The sequence below is a fragment of the Rhyacophila brunnea genome, unplaced genomic scaffold (assembly GCF_057557595.1).
Source record: "Rhyacophila brunnea isolate RB1 unplaced genomic scaffold, BYU_Rbru_1.0 scaffold_5, whole genome shotgun sequence".
NCBI lineage: Eukaryota > Metazoa > Arthropoda > Insecta > Trichoptera > Rhyacophilidae > Rhyacophila > Rhyacophila brunnea.
The window spans coordinates 28,734,746-28,747,353 of NW_028233170.1; the positions used below are offsets into that span (position 1 = coordinate 28,734,746).

At 41.9% G+C, this 12,608-nt stretch overlaps 1 long non-coding RNA gene across 1 annotated transcript in view; it reads left to right on the forward strand.

Moving 5' to 3' along the window:
- LOC147066254 (uncharacterized) overlaps positions 1 to 12,608 on the forward strand; it is a 102,419-nt gene that overhangs the window by 10,126 nt on the left and 79,685 nt on the right. The gene's annotated exons all lie outside the window — the stretch shown is intronic.

Below are 12,608 nucleotides of genomic sequence, written 5' to 3' on the forward strand. Positions count from 1 at the left end.
AACATTAAAAATAAAAATATTTTTTATTATAAGTCAAAGACAAACTTACAATTGTAAAAAATGTAATAAAATGTGAATTTGTTCTATCGGTCCGCACCCTATTATTACATATATTTTATGGTCATATTTATTATTAAAATTTAGTTTATTAAGTTTTCTAAGCATCACCTAAGCGATTTTTGACATTTTCATAGTTTTAATATTTTTTATATCTATTTTAAAAAACATCGATTTTTATAAAAAATATAAATGTGTATAACTTGAAATCCTTTATATGTATTCATTAATACAGTTGAAATTGTAAATTATCAAAAAAATGTCTCAAATTGCAAGCTTCGTATTTTTCCGCTAGGTGCCTCTTTAAAAAAGGCTCAGTGAAGACTTCGCCTTAAGGACTTTGTCACGCAAACTACTCTACTTGATGCTAGTCAAATGAAAATTGTGCCGGCTGAGAGAATATGCCTTATTGAAAACTATTCTTCTACCCGCATCGGGTATTGCTAATTTGAATTCGGCCAGGGCCTATGAAACCGCCTTGCAAAAACCCTGGAAAATTCTTTGTATCGCAAGGCGGTAGTGATTCTGATGAATATATTTTGTCGTATTCATTGGGAACTGAGGACTGCGATTTGTATCTGAGTTTTTTACCGTGGTAAAAGAAATGTCGCATAGGACTGATATTCTGAGCATATACTTATCCTATCTTATATGGTTGCAGTCACTGGATCTGAAAGGCATGAATCATCGTTACATGTCACCATTTATTATTTTTATCCTTTTTATTAAGTACCTACATCAATACAGAAATTAAAAAGTGCATCTCTTCCGGCCTCGTTTGTCATGGTCCCCGGAAAGTCTCGAATGTCCGCATCTGCCATCTATAATAAAAAGTTCAGGTTGTGCCGCTCCTTACTAAAGATTTGACAATCTAGGAGTTAATGTAGGACGTTCAGCACCGCGATTTCCTAATTCTCGTCTCGTGTGGCACCAGACGAGATGACGTAATTGTGTCGTCACGCTCGAGGCATGCCGACCGCGCACAGAATAACCATAGAAAATATTATTATCATACACCTATATGTGTATGGTGACAATGAATAACGCCGCTGTCTGACCACTCGCTATTTTCTCGAATGCTATTATCACTCCGGTAGTACGTCATAATGATGTCATATGACGTCATCTCGACCGGGAAACTTGCACTCGCAAGTTCTAACATAGAGCCCCGGTCGCTTCCGTCGTCGCATGGACACTTTCCATCAGATGTTATTTTAAACCGGTGCAGGTATGCTCGCATGACTCCGTGACCTGTAAAAATCTGAGTCATCTCAAAACACAGCCCCTTATGCACCCTGACGTCTCGTGCTGCTGAAATCGAAGGAAAAACTTTCGGGTCAACTCCCCTGTCGATGAGTTTATGTATCGTGAGTTCCATTCGTTTTTCACCATATCTGAAATTGTAATTTTCGCGTAGCTTAGAGGAAATTTGTCATAAGCTATTGCGGTCTTGGGATCAGAGGCACCATGCCGAGCCAATTTGTCGGCTCTTTCATTTCCTTCTATCCCGGTGTCTCCCCTTATCCACTTGAAGTGCACCTCGGGGTGGCGCCGTCTCAGAATTGCGGACTCGCTGTGAATAGAAAAGACAATCGGATTAGAAGACAAGGGATCTCGAATTGCTTGGATTGCGCTTTTGGAGTCCGAATAAATACAAATACTATGGTTTTCGGTGAGCTTTCGTTGTATTGGATCTGAGCCTGCCCACTCCAGAGCACATTGGATGGCATAGAGTTCGGCCTGCATTACCGTACAATAGCTAGCAAGGCGGTACTTACGAGCCGCTATCTCACCGCCATAAATTTTGCTCCCATCCGTGAAAATCGGCATGTTATTGCATTCGTTGCTTTCCAACGTTGCAGGATAAGAAACCACTTCAGAAAATAGTCTAGCCGGGTGTGGCAGCCTTCTATAATCCGGTTTTTCGTAAAGCCTATTGTCTGGCAGAAAACCTGCGAGGCCCTCCTCGCCCTTCTTAGCTCTGTAAGTGAGAGCGATTTGTTTTAAAAGTAAATCTAGAGGCATAAGTCCTGCTAGAGCTTGCGTTGAATTCAGTGAAGCCGTGCGGTAACCTCTGCATATTTGTATCGCAAGTGCACGCTGAACCGTATTGAGTTTTTCCGTTTGGCAGCTTCATACCATATGCTGGCCGCATACGTGATCATAGGCTCAATAGCACAAGTGTAGAGAATTCTAAGAGCTTCAGAAGATACACCCCATGTGGGTTTAGCCATTCTTGCTAGTTTGAGCGAAGTCACCGCTGATCTTTTGCAGATGCTATCCGCGTGCTTCGACCAATTTAGTTTGTCATCGATTACTACCCCTAAAAGTTTAAAATCCCTAGAAAAAGATAGAGGTTGCCCATTCATCACCAGCGAAGGCGAAGAGACGCGCCTCCTAGTAAAGAATAAGGCCTTCGTTTTCTCCGCGGAGGAAGACAGTTTGACCTTCCTTCCCCAGGCCTCAACGCTCTCCAATACGCTGTTAGCATGGTTTCTAGGGAACCAAGTTCTTTGGATTCCACAATCAGCAATACATCATCAGCAAAGGCCTGTGCGTGCGTGTACACCTTCAGGAAACGGCATAGAGAGAAGATCGTCGAGAACTATATTCCACAGGACAGGGCCGCAAGACGAACGTTGTATGCATCCCTTTGATGTCTCTTTGGTAGCAGATGCTCCAGCATATTCAACGAAAACTTCTCGGTTAGATAGATAGTTTTTGATGAGCCTGAAAATGTTAGCGGGACAGTTTTTAGATTTCAACTGTTGAAGAAGATATGGCCACCATGCGTTGTCAAACGCACCTTTGACATCAAGAGATACCGCCACTACGAGCTGACTATCGCGGTTAGCCCCCCTGATTCTATCAATTGCTGCATGAAGCGCGTCTTCAGTACTCTTTTGAGGGGTGAAACCGTACTGGTATTCGCTAAGCAGGTGTTTAGTCTGAATTTTCCAGGAAACTCGATTAATAAATAATTTTTCGAGTACTTTGCCGAACACGGGCAGCAATCCGATGGGCCGATATGACGAGACGTAGCGTAGTCGTCCTTTCCCGGTTTGGGAATAACCACCACTCTAGCTACTTTCCAGATTTTTGGAAAATGACCAATTCGCAAACAAGCATTATAAAGAGCGACAACTATACTAGGAACAGTTAAGAATGAATTGAGACAGATATCCACCGTGAAGCTATCGTGTCCCGGAGCTTTAGCTGGATTGAACAGCCTCATTGTTCTTTCGACCTCCTCGAGAGTGAAGTTCTCGTCGTCATCTTCCTTTGAAGGAATCGAGGCGGCATTTCGGATCAATGTCTGTTGCTCCGTTTCGTTTGCAACATTGTCGTCTGGAAAAAAATACGCAAGAAGATCCTCTGCAGATTCGAGAGCCGAAGAGGTCATGCGACCGTTGATTGTCAGAGTTTCAGGCGGTTTGAACGCCTTACTTTTGAGCATTCTCTGAAGACTAGACCATACATTCTCTTTTCCCTGAGCCGATCAATGGCTCTTGCAGCTTTCTAATATCGCTTCCGCAATCGCAGTTTCATACTTATTCTTTGCGGCTTCAAAAATCTGTCGAGTGAACGGCCGTCGAACCACGCCTGAATTCCGAAATTTTGTCCTTGCTACTCTAAAAGCCGTCTTCAGTGTATCCAGTTTAGGACTCCACCATGGATTACTTTTTCTTTGGAATCCTTCGCCCGAAGAGCGCACCATCGTGCTCTCGCATGCCGACTCGTTCGCCAATGACCATTCTTTGACAATGTCTTCGAGCTCATGTACGTCTGTGACGCTATCCAACCTATTTACAGTGATACCGCGATCCTGAATCTGGGAAATAAGTGCAAGCCCAAAAGCTATCCAGCCTTGGACGTCTTAAACAAACCTGGTCGCTGTTGATTGACATTTGAACTTTTGTTTGCAGCGTAGCTATCTGCGACCTGTAATGAAAAAACAATCGCATTATGGTCGGATTCCAGCGCTGCATCACGACATACTCTCCAATTTTCAACTTTGGCGAGCAGAGCGTTGGAACACCCAGTAATATCAATATAGCTTTCCAGCTTACGAGTTCCTCTGATAGTTTCAAACGTTGGGACAGAACCCTCGTTTAATACGTTTAGGTCGTGCTGTGCTAAAAAATCTGACACGGCTGTGCCTCTGCTATCAGTACGTCGACTGCCCCACCAGATGCTCTTTGCGTTTACGTCGCCTCCGAGCAACAGCCTGTGACCCTTTGAAGAGTTCATTAGCCTGTTCATGCCGGTCAGCGATTCATCGATGTGCACCGACGGCGCGCACTACAGTGATCCGACCAGTAGCGTTTCTCCTAAGTAGTCGAATTCTACAACAGCGCAACTATATGAGCTAAACTTGGAAAGTAAAATGCAGTGGGTTAGAGATGACGTTCGACGCACAATAATAGCTGCCTTCACTGGAAAAAAGCGACGAACGAATTTACCCGTGTTGCCAGTGTACGGTTCCTGGATTAAAGCCAGATCCACGTTATTAGATTCCATATACCTGATGAAAGAGACTGTGGCGACCTCGCACCGTGCAAGATTCGCTTGTGCAACTTTTAGGTGTATAGCCATTATTGGTTTCCGAAGTCAGTTGCGGAAGTAGACTTGGCTTCTTGTTGGCGGTGCAATATGCATACGCGCGATAGAGGACTGTAACCCGTCGGAGCCGTCAGATGGAGCCGCCTATTTTTCCGGACGCAGTTGACGCATGTCAACTTTCCCTTTTTGGGACATTCCGCAATTTTGTGGTCCCCCCCCCCCACATCCCCGACACGCAAAGGCTTCCTTGCAAGTATGACCAGTATGCCCATACCCCAGGCATTTCGTGCAATGCACAACACTAGAGCATGGCTGCACTCGAACCCGCTGGAAACCAACGTTCAGGCCGCCAACTTCTACCATCTGATGATACAAGGAGGACTCCACCTCCAGAATGTAATTGGATTTGCCCTGGATGAGACCTTTTGTTTTGAACACAACCCTGAATGAATCGTTCGCTGACGTTCTGATGAAAGGATTTTGATAACGTAGTGCAGTTATCAATTGTTCCCCATCAAAAGTTTCCCCAATGCCCATTAGGACAACCCTCGGCCTTTTCAGTGAGCTGACCGATGCGGTGAGAACCTCCGAGCCGCTGACAGCGTCCACCAGTCTCCGGGAGTCGTCCTCGCTCATGACTTTGACGACGCACTTGTTGTGAGTCGCCCTCGCCAATGACACAACAGCGATCCCTAGACCGGAGACGTCCACCGTTTCTCTGATACATTTCTCAACCTCCTCGCTCGTCTTATTATTGTCTTTGCTGGTTAAAATCACAGCATGACGTGAACGGACTTTCCCCGATGCAGCTGCAATCGAAGCCAGGAACTCCAAGACAGCTGTGATCTCCGGCTTCCCAGAAGATCGCGTAACCTCGGAAACTTCCGCAAAGGAACGCTTTGCCAGTACGGGTCTATTGGGGATGACAGTTTCGGGTCTTGCGGAACTGGCTGAATGCGGCTGTGCTGGCCGCAGCGAAATATTGCTAGCACTACGCGAATTTTCAGGGGTAAGGATTTGCGGCGACAGCTCACTCTCCATGTGCGCAGGTGCTTCGCTAAAGATTCGTGTGACAGGCCGGCGATCAACTAAGAGCTGCGTTGTGTGACGCTTTTCTTGATTGAGCAGATCTCTGGTCGCCTCAGCACGCGCCTTCGATTTGATGAGGGCGCTCTCAAGCTCGCGTTTTTCCAGCTCTGCAGCCTGACACGCGAGCCTGATTACGCCCAGACTGTTCGATATCGACTCCTTCGCTGACCGACTGACATTTTTGAGGGCTTCCAGTTCTGCGGAAGCCTTCGTGACCTCTGTGATGATGGTCACCAAAAACGTAACGGCTGTCACGGTCAGTGGCGCACCCAGGATTTAATATTGGGAGGGGCCAAGGAGGAGAATGTAAATTAGTCCCATAGGCTCTTTTTCTTCTTCACAGCCTAATTTCTCGTTTATCGACCTTTTGTTTATTGCACTCGGTGTACCTACACCATGAGCCCCACATCCTGAAACGGACCCTCAGACTAGGCTATTTGGCGGGCCTCCTACCTACCGCTAAGATTAAAGGCAGTGTGAAACACTACATTAACGTTTTCAAATTGTGTTTTAGTTCAAATTAAGGGTAGGTACTCATACAGTGAATTATTGGCGATTTTTAATACATCTACTTTAATAATGGAGCTGTCGAGTATCGACACATAATAATCAAAAAATATATTGCACAATTATATAATTGAAAATGTTCACGGCCATGAAGAATAGCGCCGCAGGCGACTTTTTTATTATTAAAGCTAATTTATGATGTGATCTCACTTATCTGGTCAACCCGACACGCCGGGCCTCCAGGCTAGAGCCCTGTCAGCCCTTCCCAGCCATGATGACCTACACCACTCCGGAATTTAGGTGGACACCGAGAATTTTTTGACAGTTTTGTTTCGAAATTTTTGTGTTAGAAATTAAAATCTAAGAAATTTTTCTAAAAAGGGTGCTGGAGAATTACAAATCATTTCTTTGCCGTGCTTTTATTTGTCTAAGCCCAAAGGTATATTTTATTGGCTTTGAATTTCAATGTTTAAAATCATTCTGATAATTTTCATTTTTGGGAGGTGCCAGGGCCCCTTGCCTCCCCCCCCCTGGGTACGCCACTGGTCACGGTCACTGTCGTCAGCGACGGAGGCGTCTTTTGACATGTGGAATCTATCTTTGAACCCTCGGCAGATATAGCAGGCGATTTTTTACCCATTTTAGAATAAAATGACAAGACGTTACCTACTTTAACAAATTTACTCCAAAATAAGCAATTGGATCAGATCAATTTGGCAACGCTGCGATTTAGGGTAGTTAGACAGACGTTACTAGAGCATACATTGGTACTATTAATTATTACAAGTTACTAGTATTGCTAACTCAATTCCCTATAAACATGGGGTTGTAGGTAACTAGTAACAGCTATAATTGGTAAATTATTAAAACTAGCTGAGCTAGCCAGTCTGTCTCGCTAGGTCTTGCAGACGGCTTGGCGTCCTAATGACATGGTGTTGGAATTTAATATAATTGTAAAGTATGTATATAGACGGCGCCATAGTTTTCCTTTCGGGATGGATTTTCATTCACGTCAGACAGTTTGACATTTCGCTGATTTGTCAGTTTTGCGATTTGCATGTCGTCACTGCCAATACAAATTTGGAATCATTAGCGTAGTCTATTCTAGAGTCTGGCCTTCACAATATCGTCTGACACCATTTCAGGATGTGCATTTATATTATGATAAATAATTATAATTACATCTTAATCGTGATTATCATAAATAGCGATCCAATATAACGCGAATATTAATCTCTTTCGGGTCCCATTTACACAATAGAAAAAGGTTAGCAGCATAAAAAAAATAATTTGAGCATTATTTTGTTTCATTATCTATAAAAAATAAATGCTTGCAGCCACAGAATAATATTTAAAAAAATCATATTTTGATTTAAAAAATAACCTTAAACAATATAGTTTTCCGGTGCGGGACATTCATATCGAGACAAATGTTGATAAATAATAAAGCAATACATATTATATCCTGAGTCTATTCTAGACCAATTCTGATAAGAATAGGAATTTATAAGACCTAAAGATGTGGAATCAGCTTAAAGAGGCCTTCATCCAGCAGTGGGTTGATAACGATATAAATGGGTAGGTATATAAAATCACAAATTTAAAAAATATATATAGCAGTTTACATGATGAAGAAGAGTAGAATTATGCTGGGATAATGTGACAACCCCGTATGGTCCCCATTTGGGGAAGTCTTTGTGTATCTTGAGAGGCCCGAATCGGTATCGAAGCCAACAAATAATAACGGCTGATTGCGAAAATAATTGAACAATATGAACAATATCTGACCGGCAACATTGTCCAAAAAAAAATACGAATGGCAACGTCGCATTTTGCACGGCTCAGAAAAGGTAACCCTTTTTGTTTGAGCGGGAGAAGCTTCCTGCTGGGCACTGCTGGGCAAATCGCGAACACGCCGATTGCGACCTCCGCAAAATTAAATTATAAAAATGTAACGATTATAATATTAACACGTAAATAAACTCGTCGTTTTCCATCACAATTCCGGTGTGTCAATTATCCACCTCCAAATCCCAAACCCAGACGAAAAAAACCATAACTAAAAAAATAAAGTGACAGTTGAGAGATTCTCATACCAAAATGGAGGGGAGTGATAAGTGGCCCCAGTCAACGTGGGACTACGCTTCTTGATTTTAATCGTCTGGAATCAAGAAGCAGGTGAAATTTCTTTCACCCGGACACACACCCTGAGATCCAAACACCGGAATAGGAAACGGCGAGGAAGAAACATCCAGAGGCTTGCCTCTGGTGGCGCTCAACAAAAGTCTAATAAAAAAGCAGTAGAAAGAGGATGCTGCCAAAGCCAAGCCAGTGAAGAAAAGAGCAGAAACACCCGGATTGCGAAGTCATGGCTCCCGATGTACTCCCGACCAACTGCATCCGCCAGCGAACTTGGCCCACGGACGAGTGTATCGGGCAAGACCCTGGCTCCAACGAGGGAAAACGGCATCAAATGCCCTACATCATCAGCCGCTTGAGCCCTCTTCGTCAACAGCAGCGTGTCTGTGAGCCTTGCAATCAGCCCTGGCCCAGATGCACCATGATGAAGAGAGCTACAAAGCGGCCTTCTTCAGCTGAGCAAAGCAGCCTCCATCAGCAGATAGCAGCCAAGCAGCATCCTCAGCCATTAGCATCATAGATTAGTTAGTTTTAAGTGTTTTGTGTTTGGAAGCGATGTATAATAAGTTATTTCAGTGCTCGAAGTGGAAAATTTTACAACCCAGAGCGGTTGTATGAGGCAGAATGGCGTTCCGGTCCATTTCGGGCCATGATATATTTTTAACAATAATTTTATAAATTTTAAAGCCTTTTTAGTGATAATTCGATAGCCACGGCAGGGCAAACGAGCAATAAGGGGTCGAGTAATGCGCCGGTATGCATTTTCGTGAGGGATCGACTGATTTTCGGACGGTCGCTGTTGGGAAGGCTGGGTGCGACGTCCTCTCTCAGCATCCGCCCGTACGGTAGACATGGGGAGCCGCGAACCACTACGCCCACAAAGCGGCGTAGTGCTGCATCCGAAACTCTCCGGTTGCCGACGGTCCGAGGGTGTTGAGAGGGCTGGGCGCGACGCCCTCCTCTCTCAGCAGCTTTACGGTGGGCCCGGGAACCGCGAACCACTATGCTACAGTGCTGCATCCGAGTCTCTCTAGCCGCCGACGTACCGGAAGGGCTTCAATCCTTCAACGTCTAGAGATGCAACCACCCCTTATCAAGCCGCCGCACTGTCCAGTTACACGCGCTATCGTAATCAGCCCTTAGTTGGCCCGATCCCCATGCGGGCCTTTCCGGAGAGGTGCGCTTGTGACAACCCCGTATGGTCCCCATTTGGGGAAGTCTTTGTGTATCTTGAGAGGCCCGAATCGGTATCGAAGCCAACAAATAATAACGGCTGATTGCGAAAATAATTGAACAATATGAACAATATCTGACCGGCAACATTGTCAAAAAAAAAATACGAATGGCAACGTCGCATTTGGCACGGCTCAGAAAAGGTAACCGTTTTTGTTTGAGCGGGAGAAGCTTCCTGCTGGGCAAATCGCGAACACACCGATTGCGACCTCCGCAAAATTAAATTATAAAAATGTAACGATTATAATATTAACACGTAAATAAACTCGTCGTTTTCCATCACAATTCCGGTGTGTCAATTATCCACCTCCAAATCTCAAACCCAGACGAAAAAAACCATAACTAAAAAAATAAAGTGACAGTTGAGAGATTCTCATACCAAAATGGAGGGGAGTGATAATAACCTTCATCCAGCAGTGAATTGATCTTTTTTTTTTTTCTAGATGCCTTTATGGATACCTCGCATTTACTATCGAGGTTTCTCGATGTATTCATTAATACAGTTGAAATTGTAAATTATCAAAAAAATGTCTCAAATTGCAAGCTTCGTATTTTTCCGCTAGGTGCCTCTTTAAAAAAGGCTCAGTGAAGACTTCGCCTTAAGGACTTTGTCACGCAAACTACTCTACTTGATGCTAGTCAAATGAAAATTGTGCCGGCTGAGAGAATATGCCTTATTGAAAACTGTTCTTCTACCCGCATCGGGTATTGCTAATTTGAATTCGGCCAGGGCCTATGATACCGCCTTGCAAAAACCCTGGAAAATTCTTAGTAGCGCAAGGCGGAGGTGATTCTGATGAATATTTTGTCGTATTCATTGGGAACTGAGGACTGCGATTTGTAGTCGAGTTTTTTCCCGTGGTAAAAGAAATGTCGCATTGGACTAATGTTCTAAGTATATACTTATCCTATCTTATATGATTGCAGTCACTGGATCTGAAAAACATGAATCATCTTTACATGTCACCATTTTGAATTGATCTTGGTTGATGATGATAATGACGATATTATGAATGGGTAAATATAATATCAGCCATTTTGATAAATATAGCAATTCATATGACCGACAGAAATGCAAACAACTTAAAGAGGCCTTCATCCACCAGTGGATTGATTCAGGCTCATAGGCAATATAAATAAATATAATTTAATAGCAATTCAAATGACAGAAAGGAATAGAATCAGGCTAGGGAGGCCTTTATCCAGCAGTGGATTGCTTCAGGTCGATGTTGAAAAGGATGATAGAAATAGGTATAATATCATAAATTCGTTTAACCGCTATTAATAGAATCAGGTTGCGGAACCCTTCATTCAGCAGTGGATTGATCCTGGTTAATGATGATGATGATAACGATATGAATATGTAGATAAATATAATATCACCGATTTTGATAAATACAGCAATTCAAATGACAGAAAGGAGTAGAATCAGGCTAGGGAGGCCTTTATCCAGCAGTGGATTGGTTCAGGTCGATGTTGATAAGGATGATAGAAATAGGTATAATATCATAAATTCGTTTAACCGCTAGTAATAGAATCAGGTTGCGGAACCCTTCATTCAGCAGTGGATTGATCCTGGTTAATGATGATGATGATAACGATATGAATATGTAGATAAATATAATATCACCGATTTTGATAAATACAGCAATTCAAATGACAGAAAGGAGTAGAATCAGGCTAAGGAGACCTTTATCCAGCAGTGGATTGGTTCAGGTCGATGTTGATAAGGATGATAGAAATAGGTATAATATCACAAATTCGTTTAACCGCTAGTAGTAGAATCAGGCTGTCTAATCCTTCATCCAGCAGTGGATTGATCCTGGTTGATAATGATTTAAATAATATGTATATTATAACACCAATTATTGTTGAATACCTTTTAAATATTTTTGGGTTATATAAGCTAATTAAATGTTTATAAGTTTCATTGGTTCAAAAAAATTATCATATAACAGCCGTACAAAAAAAAATGTGACGTTTTCAAATTTTGAAATATTATTCTATGGTTGATCGTGAAAATGCGGAAAAATGCCCACGGATAAAATGAAATAAACAGTTTTAATGGGAATTCGTATAAATGTTATTGTTTATTTGAATAATTATAGTTATCTATAGATACTTGCTATAAATATGAGTTATTATATTACTGTGCATCTTCAATATAATATCAGCTGTCATTTTTTACATCAACAACTTGTTGAGTTTTATAAAATTGTGCTGGATTCAAATTGAAGTTACTCAAAGCATCCGATAAGTAAATATGTGGTGAGTAAATTAAAATAATGTAATTTAGTATACATAGCGTAATAAATACATTGTGTCAAAAGACTTTCTTTCCGTCAGAGGTGTAGAAACTTAACTTAAAACAAGGAACTTAATTCATAAAAATATAAATAAATCAGTTCTAATATGTTTATCGGTTAATCTTATTATGATTAGTTTGTGAAAATTGATTGTATATCGGTTAAAACGCATTTTATATTTAAAGCGGCCATCTTTGTGAGTGTTGCAAAGACTGTGAAAAAATAAATTCCCAGATATAATATCAGTTGTCAATAAAGTCACGTGTCGATCGAAAATATAAATTAAAAAAATTAACAAAAATCACTGAATTGGTATGGAAACCAATGATGCGGGTGTCAACTGTGAAATAACCATTTTAAACGATCCGAGAACGGATTATTTTTTAGTACCCATCGGACATGACGAATAAGGCACACAATCGCTCGCCAAAACGCGGAAAGTCGTAGGATAATAATATATAAAGAAGGTTAAAACATATTATTATTGTCCTGAATTTATGATCGTATCACATAGATGACCAGTTATTTTACTGGTAACTTTTTACTTTACGTTAACCATAATTAAACGCGGGAAGCTTGTGAAATTAAACAAATATAACTAACTACATTATATCAATAAAGAAACTAAATATATTTGGCTGCCTATTCACATATTATATTAATTTACTTGGCCTGTCTTGTGATTGGCATATTATATGTCTGTTATCTGTCACT